We start from the raw sequence: 12,711 nt of genomic DNA on the forward strand, positions 1-12,711 counted from the left end.
GGAGAGCTGAGGCTCAGAGTGAGGGGGGCGGGGGCAGGGGGGGGAGGGGAGAAAGAGGAAGAGACTCCACCCAATGTGCCACTGAGCAGATCGACTCATTTTCATTTAAGAGATGGTTGGTGTCCAGCCGAGTTGCAGAAAGTCAATCAAGTTGAGACTTGGTTGCAAGGGACAGAAAGTAAATGCAAACCAGGTCAAATAAACAAACGAGAAGGCGCCAATGTGGATGTTAAGGGCATCGCGCTACGTGAAATGACCTAGAGAAAGACAAATACTGTATGATGTCACTTACACGCGGAATCTATGAGAACCAAACTCATAGCCAAAGAGATCAGCTTGGCGGTTGCCAGAGGTGGGGTGGGGGATGGGGGAATGGGCCAAGGGGGTCCAAAGGTACAGACTTGCAGGGACAAGATGAACAAGTCCCAAGATGTAACGTGTAGCAGGGTGCCTGAAGTCAGTGATGCTGCATGGTGTATTTGAAAGTTGCTAGCAGAGTAGATCTTAAAAGTTCTCATCACAAGGAAAAAAAATTTTGTAACTAAATGAGGTGATGAATGTTAACTCACCATGGTGATCTTTTCATGCTGTATACATATGTCAGGTCCCTATGCTGTAAAACTTATACAGGGTCGAAGGCCAATTTCACCTTCATAAAACTGGAAGGAAAAAAGGAAGAAACGACCGAGAAGGACTAGATTGGCTTATAACACAGAAAAGTCCTGGGTACTTTGACGACATGGGACGCATCTCTCTGTGTGTTGACCCTGATTCCCAAACACCATCGTAGCCACATTCTAGCCAGGAAGGACGAAGGCCGGGGAGGGCAGGGAGTCCGCCTCCCCAGCCAGTCACCCCTTAAGGAACTCCCGTGGGTGCCACGTTCACTGACTTTTGCTTATACAGCGATGGCCACGCACATTGTGAAGAAGGCACCAAAAGCCGGTCGTTTAGCCGAGCTCCTTTCACGAGGTGGGCGTCAGAAGCAGAGAGGCAATAGGGAGTGGTGGGGACTGGGGCAAACCGAAGGGCCGGTACTCTGTCCCCGGGTGACTGCCGGTCAGATCTCGCCGGGACTCGCCATGTGACGAAGAGGAGCCCAGTGGGACCAGAGGCTGATTTTCCAAGAAGTCTATGTACATAATTTTAGATGACATCTCCTGAGTTTTAAATGATGCTAATGAATTCCAGTTTATCCCCCAAATAATTATACGGTCTGAATAACACACAGTTACAAGCTGGCTCTTACCTGGGGCTGACACGTCTTTTTAAGTCTGGTTTATAGAGGAATACTTTACAGACACTAAAACCCACCCTTTTTGGGTGTACAGTTCTATGAATTTTCGGATTTTACCAAGTTTTCCATTAATGTCCTTTTTTCCAGTTCTGCGATCCAACTCAGATGTCAGATCGCATTTAGCCGTGAGTTTTTTAGATGCACGTTTGAGCGGCTCTAGAATCGGGGTTCATCTTGTAGTCTCTGCTGCCTTACAATGGTGGCCGGCTGTATTTCTTTCTGAGTCTCCCATAACCTATAGAGTGTCTTCGATTTAACGAAAGAAGTTGTTATTGTTATGACTCGATCTGAAGCCTCTGCTTCCTCACCTGTGAAGCGAGAACTAGGACTCACCTCAGGTAGATGCGGGGGGCGGAGGCCGGGGAGAAATGAGAGACTGCGCGGTCCGGTCCGGGCTTCGCACAGAGCTGGGTGCCCGCTGAGCGCTCACTTCGAAGGGTTAGCGCTAAGCCAGAAGGGACGAGCCCTCCAAAGCCTGCGGCTGGGGCTGGCGGGCTCACCTCTTCCTCACCTTTCCCTGTGTCGAAGAAAAGTTGCCTGGAGCCCTGATATCTTAGCAGCGTCTGTTCTCCAAGCAGGAGCCCACAGGAATAGCTACCGATTAAAATAACAAAGTCTCAGGTGACAACATTTTGCAGAAGACGTTGCAAATGTTTAATAAAAGCCCAGTTGCTGGGAGAGCTTGACAGCTGCCTCTCCCGGAAGAGCTGACGCGACATTTCAGCTTTGCCAGCAAACTCGCTTTTGCTGGAACGAGACCCTAGCTTTGCCCAAGCCCCCCGCCCCTGGCGCTGTCTTCTGGAGGGTCTGGGGCCAGGCCCCTGGCAGTGGCACCTTCTCTCTTTGATTCTCACCTTCTGGGACGCGTTCACTTGTTCTGCGTGGCCTATACATTTTCACAATCACACCAGCCACATGTTTCTGGGGGGTCGGTTGAGATCGTTGTCCGGAACTGAGACCATAGAAAAGAAGGTTGTCACCACGAACGCCAAGTACTTATCTTTTTCTGATTGTTAGAGAAGAATATTCACTTTAAAAGAAACTAGAAAACGTGGAAAATGCACAAAAACAAGGCATCGCTTCCCATCTCGCCGTCCAGATCACCGACACGTGGACACGCGCCCGTTCAGAACGTTTCACGCCGAGGTTTTCACGTATTCTTGAAAATGTTGCAAGCCTCGGTGACAGAGCAGGCCCTGGGGGCAGACCGCCTGGATTTAAATCCCTCCCCCGCCCCAACTGCCAGCTCGCCATGGGCAACTCATGTGACTTCTCTAGGCTGCAGTTTCTCTCTCTGTAAAATCGGGGTATCATTGGCACCTACCCTGGTGGGGGAGAACATGACACTGTGCCGTGAGGCCTGGAAAATGGCAGCAGTGAGTAGCGCGTTCCTTTCCAACGGCTGCCCGACAAGTCGCCACGCGAACCCAGTGACTTAGATCGACCTCTGTTTATTATCTCACCGTCCTTGTGGGTCAGATCTCGATGCAGGGCATAGCTGCGTCTTCTGCTCAGAGGCTCACGGGCTGTCATTGAGGTGTGGGCTGGGGCTGGGGTCTCACTGGGGGCTCGGGGTCCTCTCTCAAGCTCACGAGGTTATTGGCAGAATTCATCCCGGCTGCCAGAGAACTCGTGGCTTCTTCCAGAACATCAGAAGTGGCTGCTGCTATGAGTCACTGGCTTCTTTCATCTCTCTCCTCTGGACCTTCTCTTAAAAGGCTCAGCTGATTAAGTCAGGCCCACTCGGGACAGTCTCCCCTTTGAGGATGTCAGAGGCCGCCGATTATGTCTGTAAAGCCCCCTCCACTTTGCCCTATAACGACATAACCACAAGGGCGACGTGCCACCCTATCCACAGGTCCCGCCGGCTCTCAAGGCAAAGCCATCACACAGGACGTGAACCATGAGCGGGGGATCTTGGGGCCATCTTAGAATGCTGCCCAGCACATTTAGTACTCGTGAGGGCTTCTGGCACCCTGGGTTTGAGGTTTGGAGCAAACTAGAAAAACGTTTCCAAGGATTTATACTCGATGAAGAAGATCCCATCTATCCAACCAAGCGCTGGGACTGGACATGCTTTTGAGTAAAAATGCACAGCAGTTTAATTCAGAAATCGTGATTAATTAGCTAGTTCATTCTTTCACTCCGGAAGTAATTGCTGCACCCCTGGGCGCCCCTGGGCTTAGTGCTGAAACATACGGGCTTACGTGGGTGCCGAGAACAGTGGGCTCTTGTACGCAGCCCTTACGACACCGTGCTGCTGCGGGAGTGTTCTGTGCGTGAGCTTATTTAGTCCTCAGGACAGCCTGGGACGGAGCCACCGCTGCTTCCCATTCGCAGAGAAGCTGAGTTTGTGAGGGGTCCTTTCCAAGATCACCTGGCCAAGATCACGCAGCCGGGAAGCAGCGAGGCCGGGATGGGTCCAGGCATTCTGTCTCCAGACCCCATGCGTGCAGCGTGCAGCACGCCCCACGACCTCCCTCACCTCGGACAGGCAGGACGTCCTTTGGCTCGGAGGCGGATGAGCTCCTTCCCTCTGTCCCGTAACTGCCCCGCGCTGGACAAACGGGGAAGTGGGGGGGAGGGAGGGCAAACCTCATGAGGGCTTTAGCCCAGCACATGTCCCTGCCGTAGGGGGAGCAGCCCGGGTGCCATGGCCCCGGGAGGCAGACCTGAGCCGTGGACGGGGGCCTTCCAGCGGCCTCTTCTGTTTGGGGCCGCTGGAGTTGGGCTGCTTGCAAGCAAAGCCCCGTTTCCTTCATCCCGTACTGATGAGCGAGCCTGGCCAAGACGTCTCACCTCTCCAGGCCTCAGTTCCCTCGTGGGCAAAGCGGGGACAGTGGCAGTGCCTCCCTGACAGGGTCGTCATGACGACGAACGAGCATGCACGGGCCGGCCGTCGGTAATGCCATCCTGTTCCACACGGGAGAACACGGGGGCTCCCAGCTGGGCCGTCGGTGGGACGTGTGGCTGTCCCGCTTGAGCAAGGGCTTTGCTGAGACCCTGCTCCTCTGGGAAGCCTGCCTGGACCAGCCTCGGTTAGCTGTTCCTCTGAATGTCACACTGCCCGTACGTCCCCCATCCCATAGGGCCAGGGGCGATTCGCCTCCCCAGCCCCAGGGGACATTTGGCAATGTCTGGAGACATCTGTGGTTGTCACAAGTGGAGGATGGGGACGCTCGGCGGCACGTGCCATGCGAGCAGGGGGCTGACAGCGCCCCTCGGGGTTTGCCGAGCGTTGACAGTGCAGCGCCGAGCAGGGCTTGACACGGCCGGGCGCCCCGTGCGTGCTGGGGGCAGGAGCGTCCGCTCTCCCAGGAGCTGCCCGCCTGGGACCCAGACACCCACCAGTGCGCCCGGAATTATCCCCCACGTCCAGCGTTTGAGTCGGCTGCCCAGGCGAGCTCCTTTGTTCTGGAAGGTGCCCCAGCCGCCCACTGCCCCTGATTTCCTGACCGGGCCATCCGGGTCCTCTTGCCTGGTCACCCACGCCGCCCTGGCCGAGAGTGACCTTGGATAAGTCTCGTCGTCCCTCATTTTGGAGCTTCTCCACTTGCCCCCGTCCCCCGTCGTGGTCCTCATCAGCGGCGAGGTTCAGTTAGATTTTTAAGTCATCGGAGCCAGGGTCCTCTGGGACATAAAGGCAGACGAGAGGGAAGCCATTGCCGGCTTTCCGTGACTTTAATTAGCTCTAGCACATGGGTTGCTTGACCCCACAGGAAAAGGGGACGTATTTGGAAACCTCTGTCCTGTCCTAATAGTGGGTTTCTGAGAATGTGACGGAATCTTCGTCATTACACAACCGAGACTGAGCAAACGCCAGCCGCGGCCGACGCCAGCTGGGTTCGACTGGGTCCTGTCCCCGAATATTAAAAACAGGTCACTTTTCTTCCCAGCCCTCTGGAGGCTTGTGGACTGGCTGGGCGTGGCTTTGGGGGCAGGACCCCCTCTGGGTGGCACAGAGGGGCGGACTTTACTCACGAACCTGGCTTTGATTCTCTAGGGGGCTCCGAGCAGCCTGGCTGGGAAATTGGAGTTTACAGGCGTGAATGACTAGTTTGTTTTAGTGCAAATGTTCTTGGGATTTTTTTTTTTTTCCTTAAAAACAACAACAACAAAAAAACCCTGTAAGAGTAACAGGTTTATTGTATTGAAATTGCAAAATGCAGGAAAACACAAAGGAAAACACAAGAAAAGCTTCCGCAGAATCCCGTCTCGCAGTGATTGTCACCGCGAACATTCTCTTGGCTCTCTTCTGTGCGTAAGGGTTTGTAATGTATTGTGGATAGTGTTTCACTATATTGCTGTCAGATAGCCCTGCCAATGAATCTTTTCTTTTTCCTTTCGCTTTATATCAAGGACGTTTTGTCATCTCATTCTGTATTCAGTGTCATCTAACTGATGCCGGAGCACTTCACTAGGAAGGCAGAGCAACGCTTTTTAAAACAATTCTCCATTGTTAAATATTTAGGCTGATTCCAGCTTTTTGCTGTTGTAAATAACTCTGCAGTGGACATCCTTGTAGATAAATCTTTGCACACATCTCTGATTATTTCCTTAGGGTAAATTCCTAGAAGTAAAGTCACCGGTGCCGTGGTTCACACATAGTAAGACTGTTGGTAAGGACTGTCACATTAGTCTAGAAAGTTTTTGACAAAAAAAATGTTTCCAGCAGCAGTAGGAGTATCTCTCCCACGCCCTCCCCACCCTTGCCAGTCCTGGTGTAGATCGGCTGAAACACAGAAAGCAAACAAGCAAACAAAAGAATAATTCTGCCTCCTGGAGCAAACCGCTGTTAACAGTTTGGCGCATGTGTTTTTACAGACGGCTTTCTGTGCGCGTGTCCTCGCGTGTGCTTGCGGTTTAGAGCTAGAACGATTGTACGTGTGTCTTGTTTTGTGCCCTGATTTTTAATTTAACTGTATGTCGTCATTACCTTTTACGAGGCGTCATTCTCTCCCGAGACTCCATCATCTTATCTTTACATCACGTGAATCCGTACTGGAGTATGTTTCACCGATTCCTCGGTGCTGAACCCACAAGGGCCACTCCCAACTTCTCCTGTATAAACGGCATGGGAGTAAATGTCCTTTCTTCTGCACGGTTTCTGAATCATTCTTTAGAACTGAAAATGCTAGAACATAAAAAATACACATTTTTAAGGATTTTAATATGGATTATAAAGCTCGAAAGGCTGAGTCCATGTATCGTCCTCCCAGTAGCCTGCGAGCTAGCCATTTCTCCCAATCTCGCTGTCTTTCCATTCTTTTTCAAAATCGTTACTTTGAAAGGCATGAAAAATGATCTCATCGTGGTTTCCACTTCGATTGCTTTGATTACTAATGAATTTAAACATTTCTCATAAGTGCATTGCCCATTTGCATTTCCACTTTTGTGATTTCTCTCGTTTTTCTTTAGCCATTTTTATTGCTCTGTAAGAGCTTTGTATGTTTTAGAAGTCTTAATACTTTGTCATCTCTGTTGGAAATATTTTTCCTAGTTGCTTTGTCTTTTAATTTAATCAGTTGTGGTTTTCGATATCCAGGAATTTTTGATGTTTATGTTGAACCATTTCGTCTTTTTCTTTGCGGTGTCTGCCCTCATACGCCTAGAAGGGGGATGATTTTGGGGGCCCATTGCCACCGTGGAGTTGGGCAGGTATTCGGAGTGAACTAGATGACAGTATATGCGTATGGTGAGCAGAATGGCCTTTGGACTGTGGAGGGGCTGTTTGACAGTCGCTTGGGCATACAGTCTGGGCAGTGCCCCCCATCTTTACTTAATTTGTATTCTTCTTAATTAATTACATAGCAGAGAGAGCATTGGCGGAGAGTCAGGGCGGCTGACTTTGGTCCCCGCTGTTCACTCACGGTGGAGCCTCCGTTTCCGCAGAGTGAAGGAATGATCAGGATCTCCCCCTTTCACCCCTATCTGATCATGACCTATGATCTCAAATAATAAGCACTGCCCACTGAAGCCCTTACTAGGCATGTAAGGCCAGGCACCCCAAAGAAAACCCAAAAGATTCAACCGTGTAAACATGAAAAGTTCCTGGACTCCAGAAACACCACCAATACAATGAAAAGACAAAGAATAAACTAGGAAAAATACTTTCAACAATTAACTCATGAAACCTCCCCTTCCAGCCAATGGACAGCTAATTCCTGCATTTCCTCCCTCGGAGGGCGGGGGACAGTGAAAGGTGCCCCACGAAGCTTGGGGCACAGGGAAGCATGCAGTACAGGCCTTTACTTCTCTGAATTAATGAATGAGCGAGTGAATGAATGAATGCTAAAACCTGCATCCTGGGCGGCGTGCGTGCCTTCCTTTAAGATGGGATGCCTGACCCTAGGAAGGAAGTGGTTTCGCTTCTGGGGTGTCCGCTGCAGCACCTCCCAGCTTCCTCTGAGCTCATCTGGAAAATGGGCCCAGAAATGTCTGCTCCCTGGCCTCCCGCCCCCTCCCCCCGCTCCGGGTGCAGGGGGGTGTCAGTCACCGTGAGTCAGAGCGTAGGTATTTTGGCTCAGCCACTGTTTTGACAATAGGAATGATTAAACAGATAGTTTATTTATTTTATTCTCATATTTTGCACCCGCATCTCCAGAAGAGCTTTGTTGTAGGTGTAGACAAGAAAGGAACGTTCTGCCGTGTCAGAAACTGGTCGCGGGAGGAAAGCAAGGGCTTCTTTGAGGTGGGAGACAATGAGAGCATCTTCGAGCTTTTATTTTCTCCCAGGTTTTTGTCACTCTCCACAGGTCCTTGTCTGCTCTGAAGGGCCTGGCGTGGCTGTCGAACTCACGGGTGGGCGTGAGGGGACGTCCTGGGTAATGAGGTCGCCCAGGCAGAGGGAGGAGCGGGGGAGGAAGGTGGTACAAACTCGCTCCCTGCGAGTACGGAGTTGGCTGCTGGGGACGCTGGCGTCTGTGGCTGAAACCCTCTCACCGTGTTCCCAGAGTGGGGGAGCCCAGCGAAGGGAGGGTCCCCCTCCCATTGCACAGGTGGAGACACTGAGGCCGGGCCCGTGCGACAGGCAGGTACCGAGGGCCTCCCGTGTGCCAGGTCTGTTCCAAGCACTGGGGGTACAGCAGTGAGGGAGACGGATGGCCAGCAGACAAGGTCCTGAACATAGGATTAACTGTTGTGGGGTGTGGGGCTGGACTGGGACCGGAAGTGACCGGGGAGGGGAAGCGGAAGGCAGTTTGAAAGGAGTGGTCAGAGAAGGCGTCTTGGAGGCAAGGTCACATGAGATGTCACATGGAGATGCGGTCACCTGACTCCTGGCCAGGGGCCCCTCCGGGCTGTGTTGGTTGCAAGTATCAGAAAACTCTACCCAAAGGGGCTTGTGCCGAAGGAGATTAATGGCAGAAATCCTGAGGGTAGAGCCTGTTTCAGGGATGTCTCTATCCGGGTTCTCAGTGTCGCCGGCCCCGCCCTCTCTCCGTGTGCCTGCCCCCACTTCGCAGGCTTCCTGTGGAAGCAGGGTGGCCGCCCGCATCCCCAGACCCACATCACGGCCTCCCAGAGTCCCGCTTGGCAGGCGAGATCATCTTCCCCAGCAACTGGAACAAACGTCCTGGGCCTGACGCCCTCAGCCACGTCTGGGGTCACGGACCCATCCCTGAACCAGTCGCAATGGCTTGGGGGTGTCCAGCACCTATCGCCCAGGCTGGGGTCATGGGCCCAGGCTGGGGTCGCAGGCCCAGGCTGGGTCACAGGCCCACACTGGGGCACTGGGCCGAGAGAAGGGAGGAGGCGTTCCCAGGAGAATTCTGAGCACTGTTGGCAAAGAAGGAACGGGATTCAGGCTGGCCCGGGCCCAGCTGCGACAGGGCCGTCTCCTGGCGCTCCATGCCGCCTCCCCCCAGCCGCTCGCCCAGGCTCTATTAAGCGCCTGCTGTGTGCTTCCATCTCTGCTTCCTACAGAGCTTAATCCTCAAGAGGTGTTTTTATCCCTCAAGGATCTTATACTCTATTTGAGGAAACAAATCCTGTCTCCTCATGTTCATCCTGTCTTTCGTGGTTGGCTAATGACATGAGTCTTCTGTGCACAAAGGGAAGGGTGCCTGTGGGCTGCAGGAGCAGGGCGGGCGTCCCGCGCTTTTCCCAGGGTGGCTAGGTCAGGCCGGGCTGAGGAGCGTCAGGTGCGACCGGGCACGCAGGGTACTGCGCACAGCCGTGCGGTTCTGGGTTCGGGAACGCATCGCTGGAATTCTTATAGCTCTGGTACCACAGGGTGTGCGAGATTGGAAGGTGGGCACAGGCCAATGTGTAGTCCAGCAGTCAGGTATTTACTCCTGACGTAGAAACAAATATTACGAACTCATCAGACCCAGGTAATATTGCTAGGGAAGAAACTAAAATCGGAAAGAGGAGGAGGAAGAGTCAATTTTAAGGAAAGATTGTAAATATGGGCGGCTTGCGGAAATGGCAGAAATATAGTTATGAGAATGAGTAAGGTTCGGGAAGTGTAGAGCTTGGATCCGGGATCGGACAGACTGGGGTCCAGGATCGGACAGACTGGGGTCCAGGATCGGACAGACTGGGGTACAGGATCGGACAGCCTGAGGTCCAGGATCAGACAGACTGGGATCCGGGATCGGACAGACTCAGATCTGGGATCGGACAGAGTGGGATCCGGGATCGGGCAGACTCAGATCTGGGATCGGACAGACTCGGATCTGGGATCGGACAGACTGGGATCTGGGATCGGACAGACTGGGATCCGGGACCGGACAGACTGGGATCCGGGATCGGACAGACTCAGATCTGGGATTGGACAGACTGGGATATGGGATTGGACAGACTCAGATCTGGGTTCGGACAGACTCAGATCTGGGTTCGGATAGACTGGGATCCGGGATCAGACAGACTTGGATCTGGGATCAGATAGACTGAGATCCGGGATCGGACAGACTGGGATCCAGGATCGGACAGACTGGGGTCCGGGATCGGGCAGACTCAGATCCAATCGTCAGACCCAGCCACAGACACGGCGACACTCGGGGTGAATCGCTTCACCTTTCCAGGCCTTGATTTCCTTCTCTGTAAAGTGGGGCCGAGACTGAGACCGACTTCATAGGGGGTTTCGAGGCATCCTTGAGATAGATAATAATGTATGTGAAGCACTTAGTGTGGCCTCCGATGCACGTGACAGTCATGCAGTTAGCTATAATGATCTGTTTTAATTTTCGCAGGGGAGGAAGGAGCGGTGGGCCGGCGGCCGGCACGGTAGAGCAGAGGCGGGAAGGCCAGGGCTGGGCTGCTGTGGGCTGCTGTGGGGTGGCGTCCTGTGGCGGGGAGCGGCCATGACCCTGGTCCTGGAGCGGGGAATGTGCCGTTTGAAAGGCAGCTCCGGAGGGCGCATGAGGCTCCTGTGGAGGCTGAGACCCCCGCTCCCTCCCAGCTCTCTCCTCCCTCCCGGCTGCCCACTGTCGCCCTCGTCCGTCTCCCACGCCGGGAGCTGGCTGTGCGGCCGTCCCGGAGAGCGGGCTTGTGCTCCACGGAGCTAATCTGTGTTGTCTATCTTTTAAACACCATTAACCACAAATTAGCTGATTCTTTTGTGGCTATAAATTAATAGATTCCATTAGTAAACAGTCAATTACAGGATGATTACTTTTTTCCTCCTGAACCTCGAGGTTTTTTTTTTATGGCTGTTTGAGAGCGTTTGAGTCTGTCCTCTTCCCACTCCGTCTCCTTTCTGGGTTCTTGGTTCATTGGACCGGATCTTGCAAATGGACTCGGGAGGCTGAGGGTGGGTGACGTGGACGCTCTCTGTAATGAGGTTTAAGCAGCGGTCTGTTGTTTGTTTTGCAGAAACAAAACCAACCAGAGGTTTATTTTCAAGAGAATTTCTATTTCAAACACCAAACAAAGCAGCAAAGTTTCCACCTCCTTTTAGTCTTGTGTATGCCATAAACACATCTATTTGTTTTTTCTCCCATATCTTTCCTACTTCTGGGGACTCATCCTGATAAACTCCTTATAATCTTTTCTTTCTACCTACCCGTTCATCCATCCATCCCATCTATCCATCCTCTCTTCCTTCCACCCAACCTACTATCCCACCGTCCCTCTCTCCCTCCCATCCTCCCACTATCCATCCCAACATCCATCCCAACATCCATCCCAACATCCATCCCAACATCCATCCCAATATCCGTCCGTCTTTCCACCCACCCACCCGTCCATTCATCCTATCTAGATCCTGTCTAGATACATCCTTCTGTCCTTGGCTGGAGTTGCCAAGACGGATGCTGGTCCCACCACATCCATCTGCCAAGTCCTAAGGTGCTCAGGTGGTAAGATGGGGCTACTCTTTGGAAGGCATGGGCATAAACCTACCAAAGGGATGGCAAACCTAGTGTCCTCAGGGGTTAGGCAGGTAACTTAAAAAACTAACACCGAAAGACGGTCCCAGGGCTTCAGTGAACTGTGGGCTTCAAGCCATTCCTAAGGACTTCTAACTCAAGTTAAAAACAAAATGCAGTGTCTTTAGACCTTGGGTTTATGACCTTTGCTCTATCAGCCAGAATTCTTTGGTCGCAAGCGGTAGCAACAGACTCTTGTAGGCCGAGCAGCGGTCCCCAAAGATCCCGGACCTGTGAACACGGTTCCTCATGTGGAAAAAGGGACTTTGCAGCAGTGAATAAGGATCTTGAGATGGGAGATCATCGCGGGTCCTCCAGGTGGGATAATCGGGTAATCACAGCCCGCAGCGCCTCCAGACATTGTCGGTGTCTGGGACGCAGCTGCCCCGGCTGAGAACCGCTGGTCTGAAGCGTGGCTTCTGTCCCTTTCCCCCACCCTCCCTCACCCCCAGGGGCCCGGCCGCCATCCCGTGGCCTCCCCAGCTGCAGGCTCATTCTCGGTGTCTCTTTAGTCTCGTTCTTGATCCCTTCCAATCTATTACTCACAACCTGCTGGAGAGGTGGTTCTTAGAAAGCAGGTCTGATCGCCTGTCACCTCACTGTCCAGAATCCTTCCGGATCTCCGTAGTGGTCCTCGACGATGTCCCAGGCACTCACGTGTTCCCCAAGCCCCGCCTCCTTCTCCAGGCTCATGCTCGTCACCCTCCTTTTACTTCTTTACGTGTCGACCGTGTGCCGACCTCCACGTTCCTCCCAGTGGGTCCCCCACCCCAGGGCCTTTGCACGTGCTGCTTCCGCCGCTCAGAACGTTATTCCTTCCGCTCCTTGCTTGAGTGACACTTACTCATCTTCGAGCCCTCTTTCAGTTAGGAATGCTTCGGGCTCTAAGTTATAATGGTTTAAACACAGGCGTCAGTCACAGTCATAAATAAGTGTAAAACCACAACTACCGCAATAGAGGGACGTCACCTAGGGAGGTGACAGGGGGGCTGCCGGAAGCCGTGGAGACTGCATTCAGAGAGGAAGGAAGACAGTGGAGGGTCC

The sequence above is a fragment of the Pteropus alecto genome, unplaced genomic scaffold, assembly GCF_000325575.1.
Source record: "Pteropus alecto unplaced genomic scaffold, ASM32557v1 scaffold45, whole genome shotgun sequence".
Classification (NCBI taxonomy): Eukaryota; Metazoa; Chordata; class Mammalia; order Chiroptera; family Pteropodidae; genus Pteropus; species Pteropus alecto.